The sequence below is a fragment of the Doryrhamphus excisus genome, unplaced genomic scaffold, assembly GCF_037039965.1.
Source record: "Doryrhamphus excisus strain RoL-2023G ecotype Guam unplaced genomic scaffold, RoL_Dexc_Guam_v1.1 HiC_scaffold_24, whole genome shotgun sequence".
Classification (NCBI taxonomy): Eukaryota; Metazoa; Chordata; class Actinopteri; order Syngnathiformes; family Syngnathidae; genus Doryrhamphus; species Doryrhamphus excisus.
Genome location: NW_027621862.1, coordinates 6,810,319 through 6,827,661, shown reverse-complemented (window position 1 = coordinate 6,827,661; position 17,343 = coordinate 6,810,319). Strand labels below are relative to the sequence as shown.

Here is a 17,343-nt window from a genome sequence, read left to right as displayed (position 1 = left end):
TATTCTAAGTTGCTCACAGCGAGGAGAGTGAAACCACATACCCAGTGACATGCCGCTCCACTCTGAATATGCAGTTCACACTCCTCTCCTTTTATTCTCTTTCGGGGGTCCCTACTACATGGTCGTGCAACTCTAGGGGGGGGGGGGTGGAGAAGGCAGTTGCACGAGCTGTATTTGTTTGTCTATGTGTGTGTGTGTGTATGTGAGAGCAATTACTTGTAATGTTTTATTAGTTCTTATCTTGACACATTCTTGCAGGATTCACATGAACATCTGCAGGGTTGCTGTTGCTGCATCCAGGCACCTCCAGGACCTGGGGGTTGCTGGGGGTCTCTGATCAGGGTCACGGGAACATTCCTTCTTCAGCACATTCAAACACTTTCTATTGTCTAAGCAAATGGATATAAGGGTGATAAACAAAATAATAATTGTATATACACTTTATTCTAACAAGCTCAGTTACAGAAACTTTATTGTTCGAGTCAGATGCTGGGACAGGGGCCATGGTATTAGAGGTAGTCGCAGTAGTAGTTTGGAAGGGAAGAGGGTGAACAGAGGCGTGAACAAAGTTGAAAAGCCTGGTGGGAGGTATGGAGGAAGGCTGCACTGGCTCTGCTCCTTGATCAGCTTGATCAGACAGGATGCCTGGAGAAGGACCACTTGTGGCGTGGCAAGGATCCTTCTTTTATGTCAAGAAGAGTATTAATGTTCTTGAAGCTGAGGGTATAGCGAAGGAATGACAGAAGGCTGTCCTTCCTTGCTATGCCCCTCAACCACCAGCACTCCTGTAGCCTCTTCTCTCTGGTACCTTTGGATAAGATACACAGTGTATCTTTTCAGTGTAACTGTTTCACTTATACTGTAGTTTGCCGTGTTTATGTCCGTCTCGTCGCTCACTCGCTCGGAAAAAGCAATTGTGCTGTTTTACCTGAAGTTCAGGATGGATGGAGAACAGAAGTGGCAGTCCTCGATAGTGTAGTGGACAGTATCTCCGCCTGTCACGTGGAACACCTAGGTTCAATTCCCTGATGGGGAGTTCCTGTTTCGTATGTCATGTTGTCACGTTGTAACCCTTGAGCAGGGTTACAATTGCAACAACCAGTCTGGGAAAACAAACCCTCTCCTCTTGAACAAGACATCTCTTAATGTTTTTTCTCAGTGCTCAGTTGTACAATCTGACAGTCTTTTGCTGCCAAATCCTTCCAGTCAGGGATAATGGACCTGACCAGGAAAATTCCAGCTGTGGGATTTCAACCAGTGCCTCCTGAGCGAAAGGAGCCTTAATCTGGCGGTGAATGGTAGGCCCCTTCCCTGAAATGTGAAACCAACCTCGTTTGTCCTCCTACTGTGGTCAAGTACAGTATGCCAGAAGATTTCTGCTCCCTCACCCTCAACACCGAGAAGGCCAAGGAGATGACCGTGCACACAAGGAATAACTTGTTTAAGTAAACCTTTTCGACCTAGCTGACCCAGAAAAAAGTCAGTCTTTGTTTGTTAAATTATCCCAGTCACCATGAGGATGTGTGCTGGTTTAGTGCATATGCAGAAGTTAGTTCCCATCGTGTAATGATGTTTGGTCTGCTAATGTAATCTGACAGTGTGTACTCCAGGACGCTACAATGCACTTGCATGTTCCATGGTGTAATGGTTTGCACTCTGGACTCTGAATCCAGTGATCCAAGTTCAAGTCTTTGTGGAACCTACTTTCCCTGCAGCAATTGAGTGTTTGGACTGTGTCTTCCTTTAACAGTAAGTGTATGGTGACTTTTTTACTTACTCTACAAATCAGCTGTAACCGTGGATCAGGATGAGTTCCCCAAATGACGCGAATGTTTGTGACAGCTGATGTCAAGGATCAGCTGGCAGCATGTGAGGAAGAAACTTGGTTTGTGTGCGGGGCTACACAAGTCTGTCCAGTTTCAGTGGTTCGGTGAAGGGTAGGCCCCTTCCCATAAAAGTTAAACCAACCTCCTTTATCCTCCTACTGTGGTTAAGTACAGTATGCCAGAAGATTTCTGCTCCCTCATCCTCAACACCGAGAAGGCCAAGGAGATGACATGCACATGAGGAATAACTTGTTTAAGTAAACCTTTTCGACCCAGCTGACCCATCAAGAAGTCATTCTTTGTTTGTTAAATTCTCCCAGTCACCATGAGGATGTGTGCTGGTGAAGTGCATATGCAGAAGTTAGTTCCCATCGTGTAATGATGTTTGGTGTGTCTGAGGGGTTATAGCTCAGTGGTTGAGCATTTGACTGCAGATCAAGAGGTCTCCAATTCAAGTCCTGATGCACTCCCTTGTTTGAAGAATGAATGCATGGCTCAGACACCCTTGGGAATAGCAACAACTTGTGGTCATGTATCTCGAGTCTGTGTAATATAACTCTAGATTGCTTCCCATTTTGCATGGCCTTTTTTCGATCTTCCAGGACGAACCTATCATCCAAATTTTCAATACCAAATGGCTGGTCACTTTTAATGGACAGTGGACAACAGTTTTCCTAGCTTATCTACACTTATCCTCTTAAATAAACAACTGCACAGTTTATCCTACATCATCTAAACAAATCATCCAAACAAATATCAATCCCACTACCTCTCACATGCAAAGCAAGCGCACTACCATTTGAGCTAATTCTGCTGCTGTTGCAGTGTTGGCAGAGAAGGTCCATGGTGGTCTAGTGGCTAGGATTCAGTGCGCTTTGGATAGGTTTTGACTGGAGATAGGATTTGTCTTCGGTCTCGGTTGAATGGTTGGGGTCATCTTGAAACGCTATCTGCGAACTGCTGTCATCAGCTCAGCAGCAGTCCTCGTTAGTATAGTGGAAAGTATCTCCGCCTGTCACATGGAAGCCCGGGGTTCGTTACACTGAAGGGGAGTTCCTGTTTTGTATGTGACAATGTCATGTTGAACCTTGAGCAGTGTTGCGGTTGCAACAACCAGTCGGGTAAAACAAACCCTTCTCATGGGAAAAAGACCTCTCTTAATCTTCTTCTCAAAGTACTCAGCTGTGTTGTACAATCTGACAGTCCTTTGCTCCCAAATCATTCCCGTCGTGGATAATGGACCTGACCAGGAAAATGCCAGCTGTGGGATTTTAACCAGTGCCTGCCGAGCAAAAGGAGCCTTAATCTGGCGCTTTAGACCACTCATCCACACAACGTAAAAACCAAAGGCCTGGGTTAGGGTTAGGGATCCATGTGAAATCCCCTGACTCATGAGTAGACAAGTCTCATGCTTGTAACAATACTGACATCCAGTTTCCATTGTATTTCAACTGATATACAACGACATCATCTGTGAGGTTCTGAGCTTTTGACAAGTTGTTGTCCACGGTTACCACTGTGTATTTGTACTCAAATCAACAAGTAATCACACATTAACTGGTCAAGGAAAACACAGTCCAAATGTTTGATTGCTGCAGGGCAAGTTGGTTCCACCAAGACTTGAACTTGGATCACTGGATTCAAAGTCCAGAGTGCTAACCATTACACCACGGAACCTGCAAGGGTACAGACATTGTCAGGTCCTGAAGTACATCCTGTCAGATTCCATTATTGAACTTGATTGAAGTTGATTGAACTTCACTGATCCTGTTGTTTTGGGAATTGTGTCATAAGAAAAAGCAATAATCAGGTCAAAGGACAGGGAGGGCTTGTCCAGGAATTGAACTCGGGACCTCTAGACCAACAAGCCCCTGTTTTGACAAATACCTGCGATCCATATTCCCCGGGCAACGCCGCACTGGGGCATGAGGGCCGGGGTGTTGTTGACAGGGGCTTTTGTTGTTCCTTTACGGTCCGCATTCTCTGCACTCGTGGTCTAAATTTTGGGTAGAGGATAATGGGGTCCACTGCCCCCTTTGATCTGCTCCTTGCAGTCTTGGTGACCAAGAGGTTTGTTGCAGCTCTGCTTTTACATGCTGTTTTCTTTACCTCTCCCCGGTCTTTCTGCAGTCTTGTCGAGGGTGTTTCACAGGTGGTTGTCACTGTGGGCTTTTGTTGTTCCTGGGGCACATAAAGAAGAGTGGCCAGTATGGGGGTTGAACCCGTGACCTTGGCGCCACGCTCTGACCAACTGAGCTAACCGACCACAGGACACCATTGCATCAAATGTTTCCAGCTCAAATCAACTAACTCATCCTTAACAGACCGCATTCTCTGTGCTCGTGGTCAAAATTTTGGTTCTCGGACAATGGGGTCATCTGCCCCCATTGGTCATGCAGTCACGGTGGGCGAGAGGTTTGCCGCTGCTCTGCTTTGCCATGCTGTTTTCTTTACCGTTCCCTGGTCGGTTGGCAGCCTTGATGGGGGTGTTTCGCAGTTGACTGGGTTGTGCGCTGTTGGTTATGGGGCCTGGGGGTTTTTGGGCTTTTGTCGCCACCATGCTGTTTTCCTTGTGGTGGTGTACTGTTAGTTGTTGTCAACGGGGGCTTTTGTTGTTTCTTCACGGTCCGCATTCTCTGCACTCGTGGTCTGAAGAGGATAATGGGGTCCACTGCCCCCATTGATCTGCTCCTTGAGTCTTGGTGACCAAGAGGTTTTTTGCCGCTCTGCTTTGACATGCTGTTTTCATTACCTTTCCCCGGTCTTGTCGAGGGTGGGTGGTGTGATGTCGGTTATGGGGGCCGGTAAGTTGCCGCCTTGGGAATTTGTTGTTCCTGGAGCACATAAAGAAGAGTGGCTAGTACGGGGGTTGAACCTGTGACCTTGGCGTTATTAGCACCATGCTCTGAGTAACTGAGCTAACCGGCCACATGACACCATTGCAATATTATATGTTTTTTTTTTATTTTATGTACCCCAAAGCAGACTCAATCGGTACGCTGGGGTCTGAGGGCTATAAGCGGGTATCTGGTGGACACCTTGTTTGTGCTCTTGACAGGTATTTCGGGACAGTTTAACAATTGGCTTTTGATGGTGGAACAAGCTAAAACAAGGAAAACAGATTGTTTAGCGTGCCTGGGAGTGGGCCCCTTATTGCAAATAGTTCCCGCTGTGATTTCCGCCGAGTGTCCCTGATGAATACATCCACTGCTCCAGAAGCAGCCTCGGCTAATTGTCGGCCATTCGCCGTAGCGCACCCCGAGGTTACAGAGGTCAAAGGTAAGCCCATATTCAGCAGCACAGTGGCGAAAGGTAAATTTATGTGCATTACCGTTTCCACAGGTTCCCGATTGGTACAACCCGGCATTAATATCTCTTGGTGTAATTCTACCTTACAGATGGATGCCTTCTTCCGGCCGATACTCAGGGCTGACCTCTGGTGGTGGTGCGGTGGACCCGGCGTGAGGTTAGGTTACCGACCGAGAACATGACTGGTGTTTGTGCGCCGATTCCTTTCCTTCTTCCAATGACAGTATTGTCAGTAGATGTGGAGCGCCTAGTGCATAGTGCTACTTCCGTAGGGTCTCACCTCATGCCACCGGCCGCCCTGAGGACCAGGCGAGGTGTGTCAACCTCACCCTGGTTAGACACCCCCAACCCGACGTACATTGACGCCATAGGTATCCCTCGTGGCGTCCCAGAGGAGTATAAAATTACAGATCAGGTTATATCCAGTTTTGCTTCTATCATCCCTTTGATTTCCATTAACCATAATACCGAAGTGATTCATTATCTGCATTATAACGTTCAGCGTCTCTCTAATCAAACTGAAGAAGCGTTCAGAGCAGTTAGTGTAGCAGTTAGCTACTTCTCTGATGGCCTTCCAGACTTGTATGGCAGTTGACATGCTATAAGCAGAAAAGGGTGGTGTGAGTGTAAGGTACATAAAAGATAAGGTAACATGGTTTCAAAAAAAACAGTTTAAAACATATAAATATGTTTAGAGCATTTAAGAGTAGTAATAGTTCATGTCATACATATAAAATTCAGTTGTAAAAGAAAAAAAGACACCCTACTATTTTTTATATGTTTGTGTCTAAAATAAACCAAATCTCCATTGTTGGCGTTTGAGTGTAATACCGCAAGGTCCACTAGGGGGTGCTAGCAGTGATGGCGGTATAGAGTAGGTGACAAAACGACAGAGGAAGAATAAATCCTGAGGGTGAATATACGTCAAGTCATCGTGGATTGTCTTGGTATCTATCTTGGTGTCTTCGTATAAAATAGAAATAATGTATGCAAATGACTGTAAAGAGTGTAGAAGTTGCCCCAACGTTGTGGAATGCTCTACCTGTTAATATTAGAGCTGCTACCTCAGTAGAAATGTTCAAGTCCCGACTTGAGATTCATTTCTATACTTTAGCGTTTAGGTAAAAATATTCCCTGCCTGTTTTGACTGCCGCTCCTTCTCTCTCCCATACCCCCCAGGAGAGGCTGTTTGGAAGTTGCCTTGACGGAACTGGACATCTGACGTGGCCTACCTTGTGGAGGCGCTGCAGCAGAGGGATGGTGATCATCTCAAGACCCGCGGCTGCCCAACTGTCCTAATGGCATTACATCTTGGACCTGGACTATTATACTCTCTGTTTATATTTAACTGTCACATGTTAACCTCTCCACATCCATTGCAGCTTGGTCATCCTAGAAGGGGGATTCCCCCATCTGCGGTCCCTTCTCAAGGTTTCTTTATCCCTAATGGGTTTTGAGTTTTTCCTTGCCCTGATGGGGGTTCAGATCAGGGGATATCGTTTGTCGTCTATTGTCTATCATCTACTGTTGCCTGCTTGTTAAGCCCTTTGAGAATCTTTTGTGATTAAGGGCTATATAAATAAACTTGACTTGACTTGACTTGGTGCAACACACCCGACCACCTCATGAAAAGCAGAGCTGTCCTTTTCCGGGCGAAACCCATGAACTCGGACTCGGAGGTGCAGTTTGCCCATTTCAGCTGCTCCAAATTTGTCTGCAGGCAAAACTTTAATTTTAACTCAGGTCAATTGGAAAGGTTGGCGAGTCCCAGGGGTTGAACCTGGAATCTTCTGATCCGTAGTCAGATGCGTTATTCATTGCACCCACTGTACTTGACCACAGTAGGAGGACAAAAGAGGTTGGTTTGACATTTAAGGGAAGGGGTCACTTGAACAGGTCTTGAACCCTGGACCCTGCGATTAAAAAGCTGATGCTCTACCAACTGCGCTATACAGGCCCTTGATGAACGAGGAGAACTTACAAGGCAAAAACTTCTGACATACTGTACTTGACCTTGCCATGGACAGAGATGAAGAAGCCCCGGTCCCGAAATTGCTACCTCCAAGATTGACTGAGGTTTCCAAAAAACACAGGTGGTGTCAAATAATAAAACATATACATAGATACAGCCTGCAGTTAGCAAGTCATAATCAGAAGGAATATCGACTTTTGACTTCAATATTTATGCAACTGAACAATAAACTCCCTTGCAAAATGGAGCCAGAATGGATACAATCTAGGGTTACAACAGTAACCTTCCCATACCTTTATGGAAACAAACCAAAACCAACCTCACTTGAGTTGGATTGACCTAAGGAACCATGCAAAAAGGGAAACAATCGAGTTATATTACACCGATTCGAGAGACATTACCACAAGTTGTTGCAATTCTCAAGGGTGTTTGAGCCAGGCATCCATGTACTTTTAGACTATTCTTAAATAGTAAATAATAAATAAAATAATCCTAAAACCAAGGCTGTGCATCATGGGGCATCCGGATATCAACCAGGACCTCTTGATCTGCAGTCAAATGCTCTACCACTGAGCTATACCCCCTCAAACACACCATCCATCGTTACACGATGGGAACTATGCATATTCACTAAACCAGCACATCCTCATGGTGACTGGGAAAATTTAACAAACAAAGATTGACTTCTTGACGGGTCAGCTAGGTCGAAAAGGTTTACTTAAACAAGTTATTCCTTGTGTGCACGGTCATCTCCTTGGCCTTCTCGGTGCTGAGGATGAGGGAGCAGAAACCCCAATGGATTTCTAATCCATCGCCTTAACCACTCGGCCACAACAAATTGTCACAAACGCAGAACCTCACAGATTATGCCGTTGTATATCAGTCGAAATGCAATGGAAAATGTTTGCCAATTTTATGAGACTTGTCAACTCGTGAGTGGTATTGCAGCTCATGGTTTTGGGGGATCTCACATGAATTCCCATGAATCCCCTGACACATTTTTAGTCTGATGACTTCCCATGGATCGCCACCATCAGTGATGTCTTGACACCAAGAGTGCCCCCAAAACTGTACGTTGTCAGCAGGATTTGAGGGAGGCTGAGGAGTGTGTTGCTTTGTCGGGCTCCTTTTGAGTGTCCTCCATTGTCAGCGAACCTCACAAGGGCACAGTTTTTTCCTGATCAGGGCACCATTTTAGGTTGTGTGGATGATTGGTCTTAAGCGCCAGATTAAGACTCTTTTCTCTCAGAAGGCACTGCTTGAAATCCCACAGCTGGCATTTTCCTGGTCATGTCCATTGTCCTTGACTGGAATGATGTGGCAGCAAAGGACTGTCAGATTGTACAACACAACTGAGCCCTTCAAGAAGAAGTCAGTGCTCATGAGAGTCAGAGTTCATGTGAGAAGGTCCTTTCAGCAAAGGCCTTCTCAAACTATTTGCCAAGTCAGGACGTAAAGAGGGACTGTGCTGAAACCCGGGATCTTCAGATCTTCAGTCTAACGCTCTCTCAACTGAGCTATTTCAGCTGCGAAGGTGGTTCTCTGCTTTTTCCAGTGCAGGCAATTTCACCTAGATCTCTATTGTAACAGGCGTCCTTACACCATGACTGAAAAGGATTTCATTGATTCCCTGACATGTTTTTGGTCTGATGACTTCCCATGGATCGCCACCGTCAGTGAAGTCTTGACACCACGAGTGCCCCCAAAACTGTACGTTGTCGGCAGGATTTGAACCTGCGCGGGGAAACCCCAATGGATTTCTAGTCCATCGCCTTAACCACTCGGCCACAACAACTTGCAAAGAACCGCACCGTTTATACCGTTGTTTTTCAGTTGAAATGCAAGGGAACCTGCCAATTCAGTAAGCAACCATGAAGATCCAGGCAATTTCACCTGGATCTCTATTGTCACAGACGTCTTGACACCACAAGTGCCCCCAAAACTCCACGTTGCAGGCAGAATTTGAACCAGTTAGTTTGAACCTGTGCTAGCTTTATTTAGGAAGACCCATTGTGGCCCTTCCGGCTCACAAATACTTAGTGGGATTTCGGATGATCCATCATGGTCACAGGCGTCCTGACACCATGACTGCCCCAAAAGACCAGTGGTTAAATTGCAAGGACAACTGCTTGCCAATTTAGTGATATTCAGGATGACCCATTGTGGTCCTTCCAGCACACGACTTAGTGGGATTTAGAATGGTCCATCGTGGTCCTTCTGGCTGACCTATTTGGTCACCGCATTATGGTACGAGGCACCACACAAGCACATAGGCAATGATTTGTATGCCCCTCCCACTGAACCATAACACAAATCTTTTTTTTCAGTCATTTTGTGTTGGGTTAGAGAGGGTTAAAGTGGGCTCAGATTGGCAATTGTCCAAATTGACTCCAGATTTCTCCTTTGTAGCAAAAATTGTAGTTCATATAACATGTTCCAGAAAAAATGGGCTTTTCACAATCGCAAACGAGGTTTAAAAGGTTTAGAAACCAGCTGTGAAAGAAACACCTGAGCTACCTTTGGGGTCACCTTGATGTCTCGGTGGACTCAACTTGTGCCTTTGCTGTCGATGGTTTGGCTTTTAATTTCCTCTGGCATTGGCTGGATGTGAAGTTAAGGTCCTTTCAGCAAAAGGCTTCTCAAACTAATTCTACTAAAACTAAACTAAACTCAATCTAATTAATTAATTTAATCTAAAAGTGGGGGTAGGCTGAAGCTGTGTCTCTGCCACGTATGTGGCTGTGTTCCTGGTCCAATCATCTTGGGTTGGAATTTCCCCATGCTGGTAACGGGTGGGGAATACAGTCCGTTGATGAGGATAAGCTGTACAGAAAATGGATGGATTTCACTGGTTGAAGTCGTCAGCTACCACAAAAACGGTCATGGGCCATGAGCCTCTGTTTTGAATTCCCCTTTGGCCAATCGACACCACAACAACTGTCAGAATTGTAGTTCATTAGATTTGATTAGATATACCTTTACTCATCCCTCAGTGGGAAAATTTACATTGCACAGCAGCAAAGGGGAAATAACTATTTAAGAATAAATAATATAAACAGCCTAAAGTAATAACAGTATAACAATTTTGTCACACGGAAGACCATTGTTTGATTTCCCGACGGGGAGTTCCTGTTTTGTATGTCACAATTTCACGTTGAACCTTGAGCAAGATTACGATTGCAACAACCAGTAGGGTAAAGCAAACCCGTCTCACTAGAACTCTAGAACATTACAACTAGAACCTCTCTTAATCGACACCACAACAACTCAGAATTGGAGTTCATTAGATTAGATTAGATATACCTTTACTCGTCCCTCAGTGGGGAAATTTGCATTGCACAGCAGCAAAGGGGACATAACTACGTAGTTAAACAGGAAAATATAACCAATCTGAGAATAAACATTATAAACAGCCTAAAGTAATAACAGTTTAACAATATTGAAGAAGACCGTTGTTTGATTTCCCGACGGGGAGTTCAGTCATGGATAATGGGTCTGACCAGGAAAATGTCAGCTGTGGGATTTCTACGAGTGCCTCCTGAGCGAAAGCCTCAATCTGGCAACTGAAACCATTCTCTGCTATGACTGCCATGTCGTGCTGCTTATTTAGCCAGAAGTGAGAATTATTCCTTGTGTCTTCTCTGTGTTGAGGATGAGCTTGTTGTTTGCACAACCATGTGACCACCCGGTGGCCACCCCGTACCTGGAAGCCCCTTTGTGCAGGCCAGTAAATATAGACCACAGCTACTTGTTTGAAATTGTGGCTCTCTGGTCTAGTTGCATGATTCTCGCTTTGGGTGTGAGAGGTCCCTGGTTTAATTCCCCGACGAGCCCACCTGATCTTGTTTTGATCTTTTTTTAAACACAATTGTCAAAACAGCAGGATCAGTTAAGTTCGCGCTAGTGTTGACACCACCTGTGTTTTTAGGAAACATCATTAGCATGTACTGAATCAATGTATGAGGTACGATGTCGGAGATCCAGAATGCTTTTGTTGGCAGGAAAAAGCCATAATACACCTTTTGGAGAATGCAGGCATCAATCCCGCTACCTCTCACATGCTAAGCAAGCACTCTACCATTTGAGCTAATTCCCCCATGCACTGAATCTGAGCTGCCATGTACTAATCCTCACAGACTTTCTACATTCATTTCATTTACACTGATGTGCAATTTCTGTCGTGACTTTTGTCCCATTTCCTCCCGGATGACACAGCTTCTCCCCCATGTCTAAGAGAAAGTCCAGCCGCACTACAAAACAAAGTCATTTCAGCTGCTTTTACCCACTATCTTATCCTTTCCATGCTGACTCAAAGCTCATGACCATAGTCGAGGGTAGAAATGTTGATCAACTGATAAATTCAGAACTCAGCTGAAATGGTCAAACTGCACCTCAGAGTCCGAGTTCATGGGTTTCACCCGGAACAGGTCAGCTCTGCTCTTCATGAGGTGTTGCACCAGCCTGCAGACATCCTGTGGCTGGAAGATGGTCGGTGCCTGTCGTGGCGGTAATCCTCGAACCCGTTGGTGGATACCATTGGTGAGGGATGCCGTCAAGCTGAAGGAGTTCTATTGGGCCGTTTTGGCTTATGGGACTTCAGCTGACAGGAACCAACAGGCCAAGCGGTCCGCGGCTTTGGCATTCACTGAGGCAAAAAGCCTGACATGGGAGGAGTTTGGAGAAGCCATGGAGAATGACTTCCGGACAGCTTCGAAGAGATTCTGGACCACCATCCGGCGTCTCGGGAAAGGAAAGTAGTGCACAGTGAAGTTCTATCAACTCTCATGTAATCTGACAATGTGTACGTCAGGACCCTATAATGCACTTGCAGGTTCCATGGTGTAATGGTTAGCACTCTGGACTCTGAATCCAGTGATCCAAGTTCAAGTCTTGGTGGAACCTACTTGCCCTGCAGCAAGCAAGTGTTTGGACTGTGTCTTCCTTTAACAGTAAGTGTATGATGACTTATTTACTTAAGTAAAATTTACTCTCCAAATCAGTGGTAACCGTGGATCAGGATGAGTTCCTCAAATGACGCGAATGTCTATGACAGCATGTGAGGAAGACACGTGGTTTATGTGCGGGGCTCCACAAGTATTTCCAGTTCTAGTTAAAAGCCAGGCTCCTCATGTACACTCTTAAAAATGCTGGGTTATTTTTTTGACCCAATCGCTGGGTTGAGCCTGTTGGGTCATTTAATTGGGTTATTTTTATTGAGTTGGGTATTCTGAGAACCCAATTCGCTGGGTTATCTCTGTTGGGTGCTGAGTTATTTGCTGCTGGGTTGTGATTTCCATTATATTGTGCTGGGTTATTTTGGACAACCCAGAGCGTTGGGTAGAATTTTGGACATGCGCAACAAAGCCCCGCCCACAAACTTACTTCGTTCGGACCCCACATTTCATCTGAGGAGACCAATTTCAGCACGGAGCAAGGTTTGTTACATTCCCACTATTGTTTTACCGTATAAATGACTTTATATTATTATATAACGCTTCATAAACGTGTTAAAATGTAAGTTCGTGAAGCACTGTTGAGTACTAGCTTGAGGAATCGATCGGTAACCTTAGCAAACTTCCATTCCCTCCAAAAGTGGCAAGCGAACACATTCGCTGGCGAGCTATGTAGGAACCAAACTATGTTGTTGAAATTACAAGAGACATGTGTGATAGTTATGAGGACAACGTCAGTTATCTCGTCAATTTGCCATTTTATGTGATATCAAGTCAAAGAATCTCGTGAATTAATACGAGCGTGCTGATGAACCGGTGTTTTTTTAAGCTAGACGGCTGCATGCTAGCGGGCTTCCGTTAGCCACCGATAGTCCACTGTATACTAATCAGTTTGGGCGCGAATTCGATGACAGTTTTGTAAGTTGCATATAAATGTTTGGACTACTGAATCTTATTTCATTTCATGGTATGTTTGTTCTTATGGACCCTCTTTGTGATGTTTCAGTTCGCTGAAAAGTATCTATGGATGAGTTTGTCAGTTCCAAATTGACTGAGTGGCAGCTACCGGGGCTGATTGAAAGGTAAGTCATCTTCATGCCTTCATTTTATGGGTATTGTTTTACAGTAGCTACTGTGCCTGCTATATGTTATAGACATAAGAAATGGCGGTGGGTCAGTCACTGTTGCTTGTACCAATACCCAAATTTTTAACAGGGTGAGCCATCTTGTGATTCCAATATATATTGCTGTTATATCAGCCTGCGAGTCAAAGTTTGCTCACCACTGCTCGAGACAATGATGACAAACCCTCTATGGTACACATTATGATCCCAATTGGTAAAAAAAAATGTTTGGGGTGTGTTTTTGTGTTTTAATATAGACCAAGTAAACATAATCAAGACATTTTCTCAATATTATTTTAGGGTTGATTGCAATACGACAACACTGCACAGTAGTGGAACATATTGAAAACAGTTTTATCTAAAATTGTAATATATTATAATATTTAAAACTCATGTTCTCAACAATCTGGTAATGACACCCATAATTGTCCTACAAATGCCAGGGGAGAAGTTGCCCATGACGCTGCTGCCCATCCTGCTCCCTCCGCCTGTGTTTAAAAAGGGCAGGAAATTGGCCCGGGCGAGTATTCAGGAGGTGAAGAGAGCCTTCATCGATGTTAAGCTGGTAAGTAATTTACCTTTCAACAGAAATTAAAATGTAAATGAATTGTGACATGACTCCAGTTGTTCTTTTACACAGTTTTAAAGCAGGACTCTTTTTATGAGGAGCGACTTGAAAAGATTGTATTTCGTGGAATGTGTGACAGCGTAACATTTGGCTGTTTCTCATTTCATGAAGCACTATTCTTACAAGTTGTAACTTGGTGTAAGCTGTTACTCCATAGTGATGTGTGATGTATAAACCACAGACCAAACATTAGACTGGCCAAACCCCCTGAATAAATTGTTGAACACGCCATTGACTTTACAGGTGTCACACTTCTCCCCGTAGAATATATATTGAAATAGCTTCAGTAGAGAGCTGATGACAATTGCTCTGCACTGCTAGAAATACTTACAAAATACTTACCTTTTTTTCTTTTCTCATCATAGGTCGGAGCTAACATGGTGGAATACTTGCAGCAGGCACAATCGCCTACCCATTTGTGCTGCTGCTCACAGAGCCTCTTGTTCTATGTATATATCACTCTCTCATAGCTGTCCCCCTCACCCGTTCTTAAAATGTAATTTTTTTGGACATAATTTGTTCATATGTGAAGGAAATGTTGTGAGTTGTTATATTTGTATGTTCTGGAAATGTAATATAAATATATTATATATAATAAATAAATATTTTATTGTTACATTGGTGTCATTGTAATATATTATTAATAATATTAGCATACAATAAAAATAAATAATATATATATATATATATATATATATATATATATATATATATATATATATATATATATATATATATATATAGTATATGGTATATTGGCAACCCAACTTGTTGGGTTGAAATAACCCAGCCGTGTAGTAAATATGAACCCAGCGTTGGGTCATATGAACAACCCAATGTACAACCCAATTGTTGGGTTAAGAGAACCAACCCAACTTGTTGGGTTAAAATAACCCAACGCGAGGTTGGTCCTATATTTAACCAGCGTTGGGTTGGGAAACAACCCAGATTGGGTTGTTTTTAACCCAGCATTTTTAAGAGTGTAGTTTCCATAATGTACCAAGGGATTGTCCCGCTGCCCTTGTATTTTGAGGGCAAATGATATTTTGGTCTGGCCTTTCTGGGGGTCCCGCTGGAACCAGCTGACGCCAGGGCTTGCCCTAGGGTCATGGTTGGCGCTACCTCCCTGGGTCTGTCCTGGGTCGCGGGCCCCCACGTGCCCTTGGGGGCGCCTCCGACCGTGGACGGGCTCCCTTCCGGCTGGCGGGGGCGCCCCTGTGCCCACGGGTGTGTGGCCTTCGATGCCCTTCTGCCCTAGTGGGGTATGGTCTCCCGCTGGTCTCGGGGGTGCGACTCTTCTCCGGCCTGCTGGCGCCCTGTTGCCGGTTGAGATTGCTCCTCCATGGCCTCTTGCTGGTCTCTTCGGGGAGTTGATTCGGGGGCGGGTCTTGGGGAGTCGGCCCTGGCTTTGCCCACACCCACGGGGCCGGAGGATCTCTGGCGGTGGGGGCTTGACATGGCTGCGCGGGGGGGGGGGGGGGGGGGGGGGTTTGCTGGGTGGTAAAAGGCAGTCTCTCTCCTTTTGTCATTCTCAGTGACAATTACACATTCACACACTCGCATTCACATACACAACACACCTCCATATGGACACTCACAGCACACGGGTGTTTATATGGTATTGGTATGCTATTATTACAGTAATGATGTCAAGCAGTGAGAGTTTAATTACTGTAACTGTATGGTTGTAATTGTGTTTACTATCATGGTTGTCCTCATTGTTACTATTGCTACTGGTAAGTTGGACTGTTTCATTTCACTGATATCATCTCCATTGTGACCCTTAGCCATCATTGACATTTAACTGTTCTGTTTGTCACTGTTGTTATGGGAATTCTTGTTGCTGCTGTTTTTGTCTCTCCCTCTACTGCCCCCCCACCCCACCTTTCTCTTCTTCTTTTCTGTTCTTCTTCTTGCTCCGGTCCAGTCGCTCCAAATGGCATAACAAAAACATTAAATAACGGCAAATAAAATTTCATGGTACAGGGAAGTTGTAGCCAACACCTTTCCTGACACAGAGCAAATCTGTCTAGCATGTAAGGGCATTGAGATCAACAATACTATCTGCCCCAATGGCTGGACGGGACAAAAAATAAAAATAAAAAATAAGACCTCAGTCGATCTTGGAGGTGGCGGGACCGGGACATGACAAGAGACTACTCTAGAGAACGCAGCCAGGATTAGGTTTGGGGTATTCATCTGACACTGAGGGATAGATCCTGGACTCATTTCCGATCCCAACATCTATCATGTCAATCCCAACATCAAGGATTTCTTGGAGAATGTGGGCATCGATCCTGCTACCTCTCAGATGCAAAGCAATCTCAGTCCATAGAGCATGAGACTGGGTTGGAGCCCCACATTGGACGATTCAGTATTTTAATTGATACATCTGAAAGATATCTTTCCCGTAGAAAAATGGTCATCATGCAGAAAACATCTCATTCGAAGCACACATAAACAAATCCCATTCTTGTATGACCACAAATGGTAGAGCGCTCGCTGTGAGATGAAGTGGAATTGATGCCTGCATTCTCCAAATGGTATATTATGCCTTTTCCCTGCCAAAAAAGCATTCTTGATCTCCGACATCGTACCTGATACTTTGATGAATTACATTCTAATGATGTTTCCTAAAAACACAGGTGGTGTCAAAACTTGTGCATTGGTATAGTCCGATGAGGATGGGATTTGAACCCAGGCATGCAGAACACAAGGGATTAGCAGTCCATCACCTTAACCTCTCGGTCACCTTATCTCCTGCAGGACCTTTGTTGACATGGTCTTGTTGACTCAAAATGACACATCTTAATTAGTGTTATGGTGTTGCAAAAATTACAGGTCTTTTTGTTGTGCGAATAGTGGGGCAAAGGATAACACATCTGACTGCGGATCAGGAGATTCTAGTTTCAACTCCTTGCTAGCTTGCCAACCCTTTCAATTAACCTGACTCTAAAATTCATGTTTCACTCGCAGATGAATTGGAAGCAACTGGAGCAGCAATCAGCACCTCCGAGTCAGAGTTTTGGTTCTTGCCCGGAAAAGGATAACCCTGCTCTTCATGAGGAGTGTTGCACCAGCCTACAGACATCCCGTATACTACCATGTCACCCTTCTTATTTATAACAGTAGGAAAGAGAATTATTCCCTGTGTGCACTGTCATCTTCTTCGTCTTCTCTGTGTTGAGGATGAGCTTGTTGTTTGCACATAACGACACTACAGCGGCCACTGTCTCCCAAGAAGCGCCTTTGTGCAGGCCAGCACCAGTAGGGCGTCGTCCGGAAAATATGGACCACAGGTACTTGTCCATACCGTGGATTGTTGGTCGAGCTGATGATTCTCGCCTAGGGTGTGAGAGACCCTGGGGACACTTCCCTCCCTGCTTTCGGACAACACAAAAAAAACACAATTCCCAAAACAAAAGGATCAATGGTCAGGTGCTCGTAAATTTTCATTACAACTCTGTCTTACAATACAATGTTTTGTCACATGATCCAACGGGTTTCCAGTCCAGTAGTATTTTGGGCAGAT

At 44.7% G+C, this 17,343-nt stretch overlaps 3 non-coding genes across 3 annotated transcripts; 1 reads left to right on the top strand and 2 right to left on the bottom strand.

Moving 5' to 3' along the window:
* Positions 1-3,431: 3,431 nt before the first annotated feature.
* Positions 3,432-3,503, bottom strand: trnaq-uug (transfer RNA glutamine (anticodon UUG)). The gene has a single exon. It is a non-coding gene; the product is annotated as a tRNA-Gln (tRNA).
* A 5,317-nt stretch (positions 3,504-8,820) lies between these two features.
* Positions 8,821-8,902, bottom strand: trnas-aga (transfer RNA serine (anticodon AGA)). Its single transcript has one exon. It is a non-coding gene; the product is annotated as a tRNA-Ser (tRNA).
* A 3,035-nt stretch (positions 8,903-11,937) lies between these two features.
* On the top strand, positions 11,938-12,009 carry trnaq-cug (transfer RNA glutamine (anticodon CUG)). Its single transcript has one exon. It is a non-coding gene; the product is annotated as a tRNA-Gln (tRNA).
* Positions 12,010-17,343: the final 5,334 nt, after the last annotated feature.